Source organism: Ambystoma mexicanum, chromosome 4q, assembly GCF_040938575.1.
Source record: "Ambystoma mexicanum isolate Mex_15411 chromosome 4q, UKY_AmexF1_1, whole genome shotgun sequence".
Classification (NCBI taxonomy): domain Eukaryota; kingdom Metazoa; phylum Chordata; class Amphibia; order Caudata; family Ambystomatidae; genus Ambystoma; species Ambystoma mexicanum.
The window spans coordinates 886,679,194-886,697,694 of record NC_090928.1 but is presented as its reverse complement, the minus strand read 5'-3'; the positions used below and the strand labels follow the sequence as shown (position 1 = coordinate 886,697,694).

At 42.1% G+C, this 18,501-nt stretch overlaps 1 long non-coding RNA gene across 2 annotated transcripts in view; it reads right to left on the bottom strand.

Annotated features, from left to right (window-relative positions):
* The window catches only part of LOC138468060 (uncharacterized), a 118,125-nt gene extending 102,083 nt beyond the window's left edge, over positions 1 to 16,042 (bottom strand). Inside the window, exons 1-3 of one of the 2 annotated variants that reach the window (XR_011268192.1) lie at positions 15,961 to 16,042; positions 15,017 to 15,104; positions 14,810 to 14,911 (exon numbers count right to left, since the gene is read on the bottom strand). This is a non-coding gene — a long non-coding RNA (uncharacterized lncRNA). Of the gene's footprint in view, positions 1 to 14,809; positions 14,912 to 15,016; positions 15,105 to 15,960 lie in introns of those variants that run through there. The other variant, XR_011268193.1, reaches the window with a different exon arrangement.
* Positions 16,043 to 18,501: the final 2,459 nt, after the last annotated feature.

Here is an 18,501-nt window from a genome sequence, read left to right as displayed (position 1 = left end):
CCCCCTCCCTTGCGAACACCCTCTGCCTTAGTATCTGGCTGCCTGGTGCCCTCTGAGTTCTACAGGACTCCTGCCCCCCCCTGCCCAGTCCACCACCCCTCCTTGCACTCAGCATTTGGACCCTATCCCCCTGCACCACATGCAATCTCTTGCACTTGCCCTCCTGCCCTCCCCTCAGCACTTGCCTAGCCCTTCTGGCTTCTCCCCCCTCCTTCACCCCCCATTTTCTCTTGCACTCTTTACCCTGGACTTCCCCTCCCACCCTAACACTTCACTTTGTGCTGAGCTCCCCCCCTCCCTTCGCACTTCTTGTTATTGCACTTGCACTGTTGGGTGTCCTGACCCACGTTTGGACTATTATGCTGCAACACTTGGTGCTGTGGGCTTAGGAAATCCAAGAGGGCGGAAAAGCCCACATTTGTGCCAGAATCCTGGAGAACCGCGCAGTCTCTGCGCACAACAAAATGGTCGCCTGACCTGCCACCCACCAGTGTGAGCGTGAGGGGCCAGAAGCGCCATGAGCGAAATCAGTGCTAAGGAATATGGTGCTGTTCAAAATCTGTTGTTATTAATGTCAAAAATAGGTGCAATACTGGTGCTCACCACTACCAGAAAGCCGGCGGTTTAAAACCACCAGACACTTGTGTAAAACTGAACAAATGAACCAAACCAGGCCAAAAAAAGACTTACTAAGAGGTGGATACAATGTAAAACTATATTCTGAAATGACTTGAAGGAAGTAATTGTCTAATGTATGTATTGAAAATAGCTGGGGATGTCAGCCGCTTAAGTGAATTTGGGTTTAAAGCCACTAAAATCGAAATGTTTAGAATAAATGAGTGACCTACTTTTGAGTGTCACATGGGTTGCAATTGTTTAAATGTCATAGTTTTGAAATTAGCTGCATGTGTAAAAATTGGAAGTTTGGTTTGAATGTAGAAAACTGGGAACCAAAGTGACATTTAGCTGAAACCTGGCTTAAAGAGATTGAATTCTGCCTGACAACTACCCCCGACAGGAGTTGAAACTTGATCAGCAGCTGTGTTCCCAGGCCTGGTTGCATTCTGCTGCCCCTGCCAAAAGGAGATGACACCTCTCTGATTGAATTAGGGGAGTGGCACCTGGGGACTGCAGGAAACTGAACAAAGCACTGTCTTGGGCTCAGGCAAATGTTATATTGGGGGGGGGGTCGTATAATAGCTTCCTCTTGGGAAAAGTGGGAGGAGAAGTGCCTCTGTGAGCAAGCTGAGCTTGGGGGAAGTGGAGAAACCAGAAATTCCACCATGTGCTTTGGAAAACCACACCTCTTTGGTGCCAGAACATAATTTTAAAAAGATGGATAATTCCTAGTGCGGACTTGTAAAAATTATAGAAATAATATCATCATTCTTGTGATTTTTCTGTGCACATTTTAAGAGGTGTCAGGACTCTGTGGTATGTTCTGGGGAGTAGTAGCGCAAAATAAGGTTGTTACTCCAAATGTATGCATGTTAAAAATCTGACACTTTATCATCTGAAAATCCATATCCCTTGTGCACATTTGTGTAAAATCTGGAAAAGTTTAGAGGTCGTTATCTGGATGAAAAGGGCAGAATTCTGTCAAAAGTGGACACGACATCTTACAAAGACAGGGATCGGATGTTTGGTGCTACAGAAAATATGTTAACTGGACATATAATATTAGAAAAATGGTACATAGATAAATGGGTATTTGGATCAGAAATAGATTTGTGTGCAATTTGACAAGGGGAGGATCCTCTGACCATAAACCTACCTCATCACTCCGACTCACTGTTCCCTTCTCAAATCAGGTCAAAGAGAAATCGTTGACCTATCAAATCGTGAGTGGGTTGGGCAAAGAAAGTTAGCATCCACACCCATTTTCAAAAGACATAAAAAGAGCCACTGGAAGCCAGACAGGGACATTCACTTTCCACTTTCTTGCGGGACGCTTTGCCGGGAGACTCCAGACTTCAAATCCATCAATCTCCAGAGAGACCAGAGATCCAGAGAGACCAGATCGCTGTGCAGTGCTGAGAGCTGACCCAGATCGCTGTGCGCAGAACCAGTACCCAGTGGCGAGAGAACCGCAGCCAATCCTGACCCGATCCGTGACAAAGTCGCATTCCTGTCCAAAATATAGTGCGAGTACTCAGCCAGAAGCCAGAAAATAATCTAATTCAAACTATTTAACCTATTGAGAACTGCATCATAGAAATTGTGTCCCTCCTGTTGATTCAAAGCTGCAAAACTGTCATCTGTCATTCTGAGCTTTACTTTTATTTTTGAAAATCTACCTTCACAAAATCGTCCGTATCTCTTGAACCGTTTGTGATAGAAGCGAGATTTAACTTTTATTTTAAAGCTGAGATTCTACGCTTTCCAACAACCTCTAAACTGACTTGCTACTTACTACTTATAGTTCCTTCGTAATTGCGCTCGACGCACGCGACTAAATTGCAGCGATTTGACATTTTGCTTCATTTCAGCCACGTGTAAAAATATTTGTCTTTTGCTTCCATTACGGAATTCCGTTTTCAACCTGGTAACCAGCCCTGAATCATTGATAGGGCTGGCCTGAACTGATTTAAAGTATCTCTCACTCACCCTGAACCTCTAGAGGGAATTAAAATCATTTTAGCATATTTTTCCCTTCTTTGCATACCACCTTTAAAGTACTTTGCCTATGTTTAAAATCATCCCTGTTTCTCTAAGCTTGCTAGGGGGGAACTGAATTCGTATTGTACTGTGATTGTATTCCTGAAGACTGTGTGTGTTACTTCCACCTCCTTACATTGCATAGAGGGGGGGGGGCCGAATTGCCAAAAGGGGAAAAGTGATTATATTATGTTTTGCTGAAATCATATCAAGTTTATTCCTGTGTTGCTTCTTTTCCACCTTGCATTTCCTTGTACCATATAAAGCATTCTCAGCTACCTTATCCTCTATACTACGCCTAAGTAATTAAACCAGTGTGCTAGTATAACATCATCCAGTGTTGATCACTGTCATATGTCTAAGTGTGATATCAAATATTAATTTATTATAAAAGTGTGATAATTATCTTGTTTAATTTTTCAAATAAACCCTTTTAATTTGCAAAACAAACCTACTTCTTGGCTCAGTGGGGTCTGGGGGATTCTAAGAGAGGGGCGTTATACAAGGGTTCATCATCCAGGTTATAACTTGTCATAAAAATATATAAATAAGGGCTTCCCTTGAGCAATCCCAGACAAGGCACTGAGTGGGAATGCTTGATTGGAGTCATTAAAAGCACAATCTGATTGTCACAAGGCCTAGTAGGACCGTTTTTGTTATCTTTCTCCCTTGTCCTCCCCTCTGGTGCCTTGTGGTGCCTTGAAACACCATTTGTTGTATAGGCTCCTTACAAATACACAATAAATAAATAAATAAATAGATAAATATTACATGGCCCTCCTAATGAGGAGCAGTCGAAAGAGCTGGGTTTGAATACTATCTCCACTAATGTTTTTTTGGAACGTCCCCGTTTTTCTATTTTATTTATTACAGAACTACAGAATGAAATAAGCAGATTGGTGTCATAGGCAATGCAGGATGCAACTTATCTGGCGGCTTGTATGGCTGAAGGGAAAAGTCGAGCGATGACTAATGATTCCCGCTCTGCCTTAATTACAACATTTTGAACCCCATTAGCATGCAGCACTGATTTTATTTCATTTACATCACCAAAACCATCCACTACATTCTCTTGTTTTCCCTGTTTATTCACTTATCCTATTTTTTGTGTTTTGTGTTGATGCTTTTTTAAAGTAAAAGCGCAATCCGCAAACAATACAAAGGAGAAAAGACATCAACTACACTTCTTACCTCTATTATGGTGTAAGAGGTACTATAGTTCACTGGTAGGGTGAAGGCACCCATCTGTTGCAGAGATGTTATAATCCCGCAGAGTGTCCGGTGCCACCTTTTTTCCATTTGCAAGGTGCCCTAGCTAAGTGCATGGTGGCATATTGAGATGTGTTAAAATGTGTGCTGCACTTAACCGATTAAGCTGCCCTCCCATTTCTCCTCTCCCCTCCTCTGCCCTTTCACACCTGACAGCAAGTGGAGGCCATGTAAAAAGGTAACCGGTGCGCTAAGAGGCAATTTTAAGCACTCTGACAGAGGTTGACCTCTCCACCAAAACAGCCACCGAAACCTAACATTTAAGGGTACTGTAAGAAATGAAAAAATCTGGCCCAAACTGTTGCATAAATCTTAATAAAGATGCAATGCTTTGATTTCTATTTTTCCCAAAAGCCAAAATGGTGTTGGCTGTCAAGCAGGTGAGGCCATGTGCCATTTAGTAGCTGATGGGATTATTTCAAATCATCCCCGGGCATCTTCAATCATGGAGAGATTATCTGCAGCAGTATGTCGGTGCATATAACCTCTTGGCCAACTGAGCTGTGATGCTAAACGCAGCTCTATGCGGAAATACATTACTATTCGTTGTGACTAGTAATTGTATTCTGTTTTTCAATAGTTCTTGTATTTTAATTGCTTGAAAACATAAAAACATAAGCACCAAAATAAATGTTATTAAAGGCCAATTAAAAAGGCATTGGCGGGGGTGAGAGTCGAACCCAGCTCTGCTGGCTCCCTGTCACCAGAAGCAAACACTCCCATCACTTCACCACCACCAGCATCATGATGCAGAAGCCTTGAGAAGTGTAGGAGACCATTAACCCACCTGCATATGTCACATGGCATGCTGCTGCAGTGATAAGCGCATTGGTGCTCCAGTCATGTCTGTTTCTATGTAAATTGTTGCAAAAACAACAAAACTAAAGCATTGGCAAATCTAGTTTTGGCTTTTGTATAGGGTTCTGCATACTAAAACTTCTGTGATGTTTTGGACTCCAACTCTTGTGATCCCTTGTCACTGACAATGCTGGCTGGGGCTGATGGAAGTTGTAGTCCAAAACATATATAGAGGCCAAAGGCTGCAGATTCTGTAGTGTATCAATGTGTACGTTCTGCTAGATCACTTTAAGAGGGCCAAAAAAGTAATTAGTGCTATTCGATGTGTTTGCGGGGAGGAAGGGGTTTGCCAGGCAGGGGCCTGCGGCCAAAACCCTCCCAAACTGCTGCAAAAACTGTAAGCAGAAGGAAGGATTCTGCATAAATGGTCGCTCTGCCCTTTTTGTTTAGGCTGTTTAATTTTTGCAACCCCTGCAAAATAAACATTTTTTGAAGTTCAAAATCACAGTGACGTCTGCAACTTACAGCACTGATGGATCTCGAAAATCAAACTGGTGCAACGGCAATACTGGGGAACCTGAATGAGCTCTCGAATGATCCGCCTTTAGAAGGTGAAGGAGTCTTTGGGGAAAGACTTTGTGATGGAACTCGAAAATAGGAGGGTCTATCCCTACTCTGTGGGGGACTGGGGTATGTTTAGCTAAATGCAAAAAACAAGTGTTTCGACAGGAAACACCATGTGGTTACTTGACAGTGGATTAAGTCACTGTGTGTGTCTCAAGGAAAGGCAATACATTGTGTTTATTTTTTACACATTATATAAGTCCTTATATTTGTTCTCTATTGGGTTAGAGCAAAAACACACTACACTGGAGCCTAACTATTGTGTTTTAACTTCACATTTATTAAGGAAAGTATCAAATATGTAAAAAAGCATAACATAAATAAATGCACATAGCAAGAAAAACAGACAGTATGCCGATGGCATGTATCATCTAGAAAACATATACTGACATCCAAGTTAGATATTTGAACAACGGTATATGAACAAAATTGTCATCACATCTTATGAGCTGAACGTTAACCATAACCATGTGCAAGTCTAGCATGAATCATTGTTAGTTCATTGAAGTTGCAGAGAACACACAAACACTTGTCCATTAAAACTTAAAACAAAGTAATTCTATAGGATTATGGTTTTTTGGGGGTACTCTGTGAAGGACAACCAAGGTGATTGTGTGTCTAGAGTCTAAGGTAGGTTAGGTACATTTCAGTTGTCCTTGATTTTAAAGGCCAATATCTGTGAAAAATATTCTTCCATATATGGCAAACTAAAATGTAATACAATAAGCCACATTTAGCACAATCTAAATTAAGCAAATATGTAATAAAACACATCCAACATCTTCACCACATCCAAACTCCTTCCTCCTGTCTCCATTTCTGTTCTGCCTTTCATGGGGTGGTGGAGATGAGGGTTGGGCTCACTCTCCCATGCTCCCAATTCACCCACATTTTGCAATTTGTTTCTCGTGTACATTTCTGCCATTTGTCTATGTAGTGAATAAAGCAATGCTATCCAAAATGAGAACCATAGCAAGTTGGACAGAGCTATTCATTTAAAGATGTATACAGCAAGATACCCATGTTTTCCTATTTAAAAATGGCTGCAGTGAGTGTTATTACCATCACTAAATGTTTCCTGCTTGGTAACACTGAGCAGAGCTAAATTCTGCTATGCAGTGGAGATAAATCTCCGAAATGGAGCAACCATGCCCATCTTGTCTCGTGGTTATCAACTTTTAATGTTGTATTGTACATGCACTGGAATAACTCATGGCAGTTGCTCTAAAAAACAATGGTACTTATCTATAATTGATCAAAACTTCATAGCTGTATTCTTGGCTGCTGCTACTCCTAACTTTAAACTCAGACCAGCTGTAACTACAGATGCCAGCTGAAAGCAGCTGTGCCAAACAATAATTAGCTTGTTGATTAGAAACCATTGGCAACTGCAATGTCTTTACATTACTTATGGGGGGGCGGATTTACATGGGTCCTGTGTGAATGCGCAGCTTTGCTTTAAAAGCAGTCAGATGTGGAGAGAAGAAACAATTCAAGGATACAGTAGGATTCTGGTATGCGTCGGGATTACAGTAGACTAGAGGCAAAACGTGTATACCCCCCCCATCAGCAGTGCTGTAAGTAATAACACACAAGAACAACAGGCCACTTTTTGGTGGTTTCTCGATAGGTCAATAAAAGGTTTTTTTGTTATAATATATATGAGTATTGACAATATCTCGTCCACTAAATTATTTACTTGGCATACAAGTACCACCATTTTGAAATAGGCTGCATGGTTTGGATATTACACCCAATCTCATACAGTAAACGAAACAGAACCGTTGTAGCCCATGATCATTTGAATGAATGATAAGTTTTTGAACTTTAAAGTTTAGCTATGTCCGCTAAATATATATAAGAAACTTGGTTTACTTTATTTCACATGTTACCTCATCAGTACAGGTGCCGACACGCGACATGTATTTTGTAAAGGTAATAAAAAACAATGAGTATCATGATTAACAAGTATGGTGCCAACATGAATTCACATTAGTGGTGTGCACATTATTTTGATGTGTTCTGACAGGCGCTAACAGCACCCCCGACAAAACTTCTATTCCTGCTTCTCCCCATACTACTTCTAGTAATTTTTACCACACACCTCCACCCCATTGGGCGCATTGTTGGTACTGGGATTCTCTTTAACTTTTCGTGGATACTATTACCGCCCCCTTCTGTTGATCTTCCTGTCTTTGCTTCTTTTGAGTACCATTTTTCTTCTTTTTCAAACTCTTTTCTTGTCTCATTTCTTATTATTTAACGACCTCCCGGTTAATCTCCTGATTTCACTGATCCATTTTGATTCCCTTCTTTCTCTTCTTCTTCGCTCCCCCTTGCCTTCTTTCTTGTTGGGGACTTTAATCTCCCTCTTATTAATTCTAGTCACTCTTTGTGTCTATCACTCATCGGTTGCTATCAGTTAAATCTTCTTCCCTGGCACTATTTCTGCTCACCCCCTCTACTCCTCGGATCATCTACTCTCGCTTTCTCTCTCTTCCCCTTCCTCCCTCACAACCCCTACCTTCACTTGTCATAATCTCTGCTCTTTTAATTTCACCTCACTTCATTCTCTACTTTATTTATTTTTATTTTATTGTTTTTTTATAATGCGCTTAAAACTGAGTTGGGTTTCTAAGTGCGGATCTGGGATTCAAACCTCTGTTGCTCTGTGTGGTCTTGCTTCAAAGACCAGCACGTTGCCCCTGTGCTATCCTCCGTTCACACTTTACCATTTACCCTTCTGTCCCCTGTAGTGCCTCCTTCTCTCCTGACGATGCTGCAAGCACTCTTCTCTCCACTCCCTTGTCTACTCTAGGTTCCACCTATGCTGCTAGGCCTTTCTCTCCAACTCGCAAACCTCCTCAACCTTTGCTTACTCCTGCCCCTCACCTCCTTCCCCGGCAACCTTCACAAAGCCAAACGACACTGGAAAAAGTCTCATTCTCTCTGTGATCTACCACACTGTCTTCTCTATAATCCTTCTATGATCTTGCTTTACTCAATGTTAAAAATCCTATTTCTATGAACATACGTTTTTTTTCTCTAGCTCCCACCATCCTCGTCATCTCTTCCAGCTTCTTCACACAATTCTCTCTCCCAACCACATGATCCTTACCTCTTTTTATCTCTCTCATCTTGTGACTGCAAACTATTTCTCTTCTAAAGTAGCTACTCTTTGCTCTTCCTTTTCTACCACTTCTCCTCCTTGCCCACCTCGTTACTCACTTGCTTCCTCCTCTTCTCTTTCTGACCTTGACATTTTTGCCATTCTTACTCATGCCCATCCTACTGCTTTACCTTCTGACCCTCTTCCTTCTACCCTTATTTCCGAAATGTACCCTCATCTTCTTTCTTATCTTACCTCTCTTATCAACTCCTCCCTCAATAATTCCTGTTTTCCTTCTCTCTTCAAACATGCGCTCAACCTCCCCATCTTGAAAAAACATCTCACAATTAATCAGTTCCCGCTAACTTTTGTCTAATTTCTCTTTTTTCCATTTCTAAACTTTGTGAGCGTTCTGTCTATTCTCAGGTTTCTGCCTATCTCAATCTTCACTCTCTTCTGCCTCCTCTTCAGTCAGGATTCCGACCTTCCCATTCAACAGAGACTGCCCTCTATCGTGTCTTCAATTACAGCTCATCACTCTAAATGTTCTTCTGTCTTTACCCTTCTTGAACTCTCTGCAGTGTTTGATACTGTTGATCACTTTCTTCTCATTGCCTCCCTTTCCACTCAGCCTTTTAGGTTCAGTCCTTAAATGGTTTTACTCTTATCTTTGTCAACGCTGTTTCTTGGTAAGCTGGGCTGGCAAACCTCTCACACCCATTCTTCTTTACCGAGTCCCTCAAGTGTCTTTTCTTGCCCCCCTGTTCTTCTCTCTCTACATAGACCTCTTCTCTGGTCTTATTTTTTTCTTTTAATCTTTCTTTTCATCTATATGCCGATGACACCCATGTCTTTTCCTTTTCCTCCTTTACTGACACCTTAGACTTTACTTTTTTAAACTGCCACTCTACAGTTCAAAATTGGATGGATTCACACTTTCTTCACCTCAATCCCTCGAAAACAGAGGTTCTATTCTTTCAGTCCCCTGTGATTCCTCTCACTATTGCCCCCATCCCTTTCTCCTCCCTTCTCTCCCTCTGCTTGCAATCTGGGTGTAAACTTTGACCCTTTTTTTCTCCTTTGCTCTGCATATTTCTTCTACTGCAAGATCCTGTCGCTAAACTCTAACATCGGCCGTGCCTGACCCTTCCTTTCCATGCCACCAAGCTTCTTCTTTCCTCTCTAGTTTTTTCCCGAATTGATTATTGCTCTGCTCTTCTTCTTGGTCTTCCCACATATTCTATGCCTTTGCTCTGTTTTAACTCCTCTGTCTCCTCTATTCTCTGTCTTCTCGGTCTTCCATCACACCATCTGTGCTCTCAATATCAATGAGGCCGAAACATGTCAGAGGATGCTGGTGGTCTCGTGCAGACGGGATGTGACCTAGCAGTTTGGGCTGACTGTCCCGCCCCTTTTGGGTTGGGACCAAGCTTGATTTGCATATGGTCCTTCCCTTTTCTGTAATGGCCTGGCAGGTGAAGAACGATGGTCTAGATTGTTGCCCTGAGTGATGCTAGAGGTCAAGATTAATTCTAAACATTCCAGCCATCATCTCTTGTGTTTTAATGTACTTGCAAGGTGCCATAAAGTTCTAATGTTGGCCCTGCCCAGCCTCACTCCCTGCATTAATCCCACACCACAACCGTTGATAGGTTCCCAGAATACATGGTATCCATTTCCAGGACGGTCTATTGCTGTCCTCATATAACCACAACGGGCTGTGTCCAAGGAGGAAATTAGCCACCTCTGAAGAATCTTTCAATACATAGGGCTAGCAGACTAACAGAAATGCTGATGGAAATGTATGGCAGCAAGCTTAAGGCGAAATAATTTATTTATTTGCATTTTTAAAGCGCTCACACAGCCTGCAGGCATGGAGGCACTGTTAAAAAAAAAATTCTTGTAAGTAATTGTTTTTGTCTTAGTTGTGTATTTATAACACGCTCAAATACCCAGAGGTTTCTAAGCGCGGACCCGGGGATCGAACCTGTGTTGCTTCGTGTCGTCTTGCTGCCAAGGGGACAACGTCGCTGCTGAGCTATACTCCTGGGATAAATAACACATCAATATAGAGTTTACATTTCAAATACATTTTAAATTATTCCTGCTTTAACCTTTAAGGAACTTCTAACACTAACCTAGAAAACAATGTGGTGTTTAAGGGGAGAAAATAGTGTTGTGGGTGCGCCATTGCCTCACTCCCATGGGCAGGACAGAGGGTCGTTGTGGCAGGCAGAGATCTGCATGGACGGGCCCTATTTCCCATGTTTTGAAAGTGTGATTTCAGCATGTCCAGACTCCTGCACAGTACTCTAGATGCGACATTTAATTCTGAGACGATTGCTGTACTGTTTTATAAATCTGTACATTTAATATGCGTTGTGTAATCCAGCATTAAAGGTCAGTAAGAAAGCTCAGCGAGTTAAGTACTCGCTTCATAGATCTGTGTGCACCCTGCAGTTCTGGGTTTGAATTCTAGCCCAGGGACTCAGATCTTCATGCTTCTGAAATGGATACATTCAGTACTAGTGTGATGATTGATAATACCTGTTATTACAGTGCTTAGAAGCGTCAAGAATCCAGCAGAAAGCACTAAGGAAAACATGTTCCTTTTTTAGAAGATTGTGTGACTTACTCTGTGTACTCTTATTGCACTGTGTTCATCTATTCAGTCGTTTTTCTTTCGTTTTGAGTTTGGCAGCACGACCCTTATATAAAAATAAAATCAGTATGAGAACTAGATGTCTGAGCGTTTGATCATCCCCCTGTCCTCCCCACACCAAGTTTAAACCTATGAGTAAATCCCAATTTTTTTACCAACATTTTTATCCGGGATTTTATTGTGGCTGAAGTAAGAATACTCTAAATATGACTGTTTTCTTTGTAGAGGGCATCCCTTAAAAACGGAAAAGCTTTTGAAATCCCACTGAAGCTAATTTAATCAGCACACTTCTTTTAGCTTATAGAGCTGTAAGTGTGTTTTGTTCCTTCTTGTGGCTATTCTGGATATGTTTGCTAAGTGGATCCCACAGTACTAGTATATTTTATACTGGCAAGCCTGATAGCAAGGTACTCAAAGTTCAGGGGGCATTTGTCTCTTTTCTCACAAATTCATTTAAGTACCAGTCTTGCCATGGCTTTAACTGGGGCAGACAACCATACAAATGACTTGAGCTAAAATGGAAATAATGGACTGAGCTGGCTGCCCGGGGTGGTAGTTACACTGCGTGCACATCAATACGCGTCGAGAGTTATTCTATGCTAATGCAAGCCTGATGGATCAGCTTTCGCTTTTAGCCTAGGGGACCATTAGGCACTGGAAGCTAGGTCAAACTGATACTGCGAGAGGCGGGCAGATCCGAACGCTTGCCTGCAAGAGCTGAGGAGCCGCGCATCTCTGTGATCGGAACACGGATTGGCATGCAGAAATGTGACTTTACACATTTACGCAGACCTGGACACATCTCGAACATAATCCCACGTTGGCTTGGATGTTGGTGGTTTTACTGCTTACAGTATACAGACCACAAGACGTGGTTGTATCTCTGCACTTGCTATCCGACTAGTTGCAAACATACTACAATTGAGATGTTCAACTTCATTGGCGACACCGGTACGAATTGACTATTCACACAAATGTGGAGACACCCCCACACTCATTTTGTTATCTAAAAACTGTTCCTTGAAAGCACACGCACATCAATAGAGTGACTAATGTGGCATGCATAGATTGACTATTGTGATGAATTAAACCATCCTCTTTTGTTTTATAGTCCGTGATCCATGCTTTGTTAGCCAAAAGACAGTGCTATAATACGCCAACTCTCACATATTAGCTAGATAACTAAGCTAGGCAGATCCATTTATTTTGTTTCATTTATTTAAAAATCTTTTTAAGCACAAACACTGAACATGTTTATCACTGCACTGTATAATCATTAAACACACAAAATCAATATTAACATGCAATACATTTATCAGAAAAGAAAACTAATCATAAAATATAGAAGCACCTGTAGAAAACGCTACATAATTAAATAAGCAAACCAGAATACCCCTACATGCAATACAGAAGACAAGACAGGGAAGAGAAGCTGCTTCACCAGTAGCGTAGGTGTTTCATTGCATTGTGTATATGACTCGGGAGTAAGTAAGTACTCGGGGCCTTAGATTCTGTAGAGGAGCAGCTGCATGCCTCTGCAGGAAATCCCGTCCCCCTACCTCCTATATGTTGGAAGCCTGAGATTGTGCCGTGCTCGACACCAGCAGTTGTGCCAATACCGCTGCGTATATTCTAAAGAAGGTACCCATTGAGACAACCCTATCGAATGCATCCCTGAAGGGACAATCTGAGGGAGGAACTCCCTGAAGGAATATGAAAAAGAACAAAGAAAGAAGCATGTGACGTCATAAGAGAGTATGAACGACATCTCCGGACACTGGCTGAAGAAAATGTATGGATCCTATAGAAACTGACGAAGTAAGAATCAAGTGAACTTTTAAATATGCCGAAGAAGTGCTGTCGAGAATCAACCGTTCAATAATTGTACAGACGCTGAAACGGAAGGTTATCATATGGCATTTATAACGCGCCTATACACAAGTGTTTCAAGGCGTGACGAGGCAAGGGAGGGGGAACAGAGGGAAGACAGAGACAATGATCTAACTATACCAGGTGAGGGTGAGATCGCGCAAGTGCAGGCGAGGTGGGAGGGGGGAAAAGTGCGGGGGAAGTGGCAGTGCAGTACATAGGATAACAGTAAAATAAATAAATGAAATTAATAAAAAGTGCGGCCAGCTGGTGGTAAGGGTAAGTGCAGACATCAGGTGTCAAGTGCTGGTAGGGGGCTGTAGGGATACAGAAACAGTCCCTGGGTGCAAGGGTTTCCAGGGGTGCAGTGCAGGTGTTCAACTGGCGGGGAGGTGACCTAGGTCCGAGATCTGAGGATAGCCAGGTAAGCAGTGCAGTGTCAGCCAGGAGATGAGCAGGGGAGAGGAGGAGAGAAAGTAGAAGCAAAGAGGACGGTCTTGAGGTGCTTCCGGAACCGGAGATGGTTCTCCTCAAGTTTCAGAGAGGCACGGAGGCTGTTCCAGAGGGAAGCCCCAGCAGAAGAAAGAGATCTAATACCAACTCGTTGCTTGGAGAAGTGACTGACCCCGAGGGAGTTGGAGGCGCATGAGCGAAGAGCTCGACAAGGAAGATATTTAGGAAGAGAGAGTTGAAGGTATTGAGGAAGATTACGTTGAAGTTAAGTCGTCATAGAAGCTGGCTATACGTTTTGAATAGAATGCAGGCGGAGCCGCCATTGTGTATGAGCTGGACATTGGTATCATGAATTTAGTAAACCAGGACCCACGAAGGGGAAAGGGAGAATTATGTTGCAGCAAGAATAAGCTGAAATCGTGGAGCTGCATGGCGAGGCTGTCTGGCCTGAAGTCAAGTTCCAAGTTTAATTCATTTGGAGCATTTAAAACCTGCAAAATGGACCAAATCGTGGTCTCTTGTCACGTGAACAAAGGATGAAAATAGAGTGCGAACTTGGAGTCCTAGAACACGATAGTGAATGCCCACACGCCCATGTATTCTCAGAGACAAGGATACTTTGCGAGGCCAAGTTCAAAGACAACCTTCATGGCAGAAGGCTTGGGTGATGAGAGATGCTGGGCTAATTGGGTCAGGAGGTAGAGTAAAAAACGTCTGAATAGATGAATACAGGAGCACCTGGGTCTTGGCTTACGTGCTGCTAAATGAACCGAATGTTCCAGACATGGCACACGCTTGCCAACCAATTGTAGTGGTCCATATAACGAAGGCCCTTCTAGTTTAAAGACCAATGAGAAATCCTGTATCTAATGGTTTTGAAGATTACATGTTTTAGAGGTAGGCATATATTGCCCACCTGACAGTGGGCAGCCAATCACAATCATAGTTCCTATATAATGTGTACTTAGATGTTCCCATTAAGCCTATCCCGATCCCCAGTAGGTTTTTCATTATTTGCCACGTAGAATGACATAACTTCTGGCGTGTTTTTAGTATAAAGTCTATGTTGTGTGAAAAAGTTGTTGAGAGAAATCGAGCGTATGTCTGATGTTTGTTGCAACTCCCTTTTTTAGATACTTGTTAATAAAACAGTACTTTGCCATCTTCCTGAGTTGGCTCCATTATTTGGACTCCGAGTTATTCTGTGAACCCATCCATTACATGCACGTTCCAAAAGGGAAATACAAAAAATGGACCCAGGTGGTGGGGCTGAAACAGTTTGATATGTAATTACTAAACAATCTTTATATCAAAAAGTATATTTTATTATTTTCAAGGTAACACTTAAGTTATTGTTTACTCCTTAATCATGGACCCATAATTCTACAACCTTCTTCAGGATCAACACAGACTTCAACTCTGGTCTGGTCTAAACAATGTATGGGTGAACAGTGTCTCCTGGCACATATCTACAATAAACAATAACAACACATTAGTTTCTAGCCCCTTATTTACAATGACGCAAATAAATTGTGTGTCTGAGTCAATTGATGACCAAACATGTTGACACTCACCTCCCACGTATGTATAATGGGGGTAGTTTCAACGAAGGAGTTTTTCCGGCAAGCCTTCCAGTACAAAATGTTATGAACAGCCTGCAAGCTAAATACAGAGAACACCTTAAGTTCAATATCCCTATTGTATCTATTTCATGTCAGAGTATAAATAGCTAACATCCCACAATAGATGGTAGATATCCACATACTTAATATTAATGAGGCATTATTCAAAGTGGGGTCTCCTCTTCGACTGGTGCAATGACCAGTTGAAAATTCTAGTTACTCTCAATGGAAGTGCTGGATTGCAGTCCAATCCCAACTAAGGGGAAAACAAAACAATTGCGTGCGTCCGCAAATTCAAAGGTCACAATATAGTTTTCATTTCTACAATGCATTTAAATTCAGCCCCAGAAGGAGCCATACCCTCGGCTTATCCAAATGGGTGTCTTCATCAACTGCACTATGTAGTATGCAGTACATCACGCACGACGTGTTTCTTATGCAGCGTATGGGTACATTTACAGTGTGCTGCAGAGAAAGAAAAATGCGGACGCATTTATATTTTTTTGCGTGACTTTTTTGCGGTCACTCTCAAGAGGTGAAAACAATGATGATGCCTCTCTATAGTCCCTCATGTGCTCCTAACAACTAGGAACCCATGTATCCCCAACGGGGATCCTCAGTCTCAGTATACTGCTTAGGGCAGGTAGTACGCACATGGCCATACTCCTCATCTTGTACGGAAAACACATGCTTTTTTGCGCCCAAATGGCATTTATTCATAATGCACAGCCCACTTGGGGGCTGCTGAAATATGTACTACTACTACTGTGCTTGGTCAAAGATACGTGCCCAGTTCGCATTCACCATCTTTCTATTGCACGTTATTCGCGCACCTGTTTACTCGCGGAAATGACCGCGAGTAAACAAAGTGAACCAAATGCCATGCGGGCGCTTACCTGGCTGCCTTCTGCTCCACTGAACCTTCGTCTTGCACAAAGCAGGCGAAACAACGTCCTACCTGTGCTCAAGGGCCCACTGGTCATCAGTAAAGGTACTCGAGGAATGGAGCTAGAAAGAGGACTACGAAACATGCCTTCCATATTGTGAATGCTGTCACAGTTTGTATTTTGAATTAAAGCGCCACGAGAAATGGTAGGGGCATCTTCAGAAGTGCTCATAGTGACACATGGAAATTCAGAGACTCCCCCATAACCCAGCGTGAAAGTCGATTTCATGATGACACGCAGCCTAATCACAACGGCTAAAAGGTGCATACTGTAATACCAGCAGTGCAAAGAGTGCAATGTGGTCCTCCAAAAGTAGAGGCAGGTCACAAATCGTGTAATGAATAGAGGTGTAGTAATCACCTGATGATTGGATTAACGAGGGCATAAATGGGAGGATACAATACAGCTCAGTATTGCATGCAAGTGAGGAAGCATAGGGTGAGACTCACCCTATAGCCATGTCTGGACATAGAGGACTGAAATGTCCTCCTATTGTGTCTTTATGTAGTGCCCCAACAATGGCATACCAAGGATGGATGCGTAACATACAATATGTCAGCAGGAGTGGCTCTAAGCTGTTGTCAATTTACTCCACTCAATGGAAATGTTTAATCCATATTTGACGGTATCTAGGGAGTTTATCCATCTTTGTTCTAACCTATGCAGCATCGTTGACATATCTCCTCCCCTCATGGGTACTTTGATCTAATGTCATGTTCAGTGTGACCCAGTCTTTTGAAGTGATCCACCAATGGTTTGTTCTCAATTCTATTACGAATACATGATCAATGCTCTGAGATGCGCTGGTGCATTTGGCGGGTGGTCTTCCCTACATAGGGCATATTGCATGGACACATAATTATGTATACACAATTTTTGGTAAGGCAACTAGTTTGTACTTTCATGGTCCACTTCACTTTCTTATATTCGAAATTTGTTCTTGTCTCTGTGTAGCAACATGCCACACGGTTGCCGCATTTGTAGTGTCAGTATAGGGGGTACGCCCCATTGATTTCTTACTGTTTGGTGTACCTCAGTCTCCAAATAAGTATGCACCAATCTTTGTCTTAAGTTTACATTGCGTTTGAAGGCAAATAAGGTTTTTTTCGCCAGAGTTCCTTTCTGTTTTATCAGGTGCCAATTTTTATTTATGATTTTCTTCAGCAGATTACTTATGGGAGAAAATGTGGACACACAAATGAGGTAGTCATTGGTAGGTCTCTCCTGTGGGGCAAGACATATATCCTGATGTGTAATAGCTGCTCTTTTGAAATGTTGTTTCACTCATTTTTTCGTATAGCCTCTGTCAGTCTTTCTTTTAGAGTGGCTGAGTTTTCTTGAAAATCACTTGTATTAGTACAGTTCCTACGAATACGCAGGAACTGGCCATATGGTAGATTCAACTTCAGTCCATCAGGATTGAAGTGGGAAAAGTGTAGAAGGCTGTTCTGGTCTGTTTTCTTCTTGAACAATGTTGTCTCCAATTTGTTGTTATTCCTGCGAATCATCAGATCCAGAAAACTGATCTGTTTATGGTCCCATTCAATAGTGAACTTAATGTTTTGGTCACACATGTTTATCCATTCAAAGAACAGAAGCAGCAACTCGCTCGACCCCCTCCAAATTAGAAAGACATTGTCAATAAAGCGTTTCCAAGTGACTAAACAGTAACTTAATGCCTATTGTTAAAGCTTACTGTTCATACCTAGGAGGTTTTCCTCATCAAAATTGGCCATGTATAAATTCGCCACATCAGGTGGGACTGTTGTGCCCATACTGACCCCTCTCAGTTTTTTATACAATTGTTTCTTGAATAAAAAGAAGTTTTCACTCATCACTAATCTCCCACATTCAAGAATAAATCCAGTGGGTGGCATATGGGGGGTCAGTCGTTTGCCAAGGTAATGTCCTAAAGGGCAATAAGCTCAATTCTATGGGATATGCCATGGGGCTGGGCAAAACGAACTGTAGGTGCAAAAGTCTTCACGCTGTAAGTCCTCTCTTCTGTTCGTTCAACAAAAGAAAATGGTCGCTTCTGTCAGTATCCAGGAACCAAGTCAGTCACAAAAAAAAGAAAAACAAATGATTGATTTGGTTTGCAACATTCCTGTTTTTGCAACATTCCTTCATTTTCTGTACCTCACCATATGCAGTAAAAGAGCAAGTACCACAAAGTGGTGTTTTAGATGCTGCAAAAATTGTGATGAAAAGTAGTTCTGTACATGTATTTCCATGTTGTCATCCTCAACGACCTTGATTCTCCACATGCATAAACACCCACCCTTCCTTATGTCTGACATGCTTGTGTCAAAATATGACATTTTTTTACTCTAGGGGGTAGATCAGTCTTTGGGCCTCATTGCAAGTTTGGCGGTATTCTGGTAATAAATCTGCTGGAATACTGCCAAACGGAATTACTGTTATCGCCACTTGGTCCAGCGGAATTACATACAGGTTGCAAGTGGTGGTATGGCAGTGTTAGTGCTAATT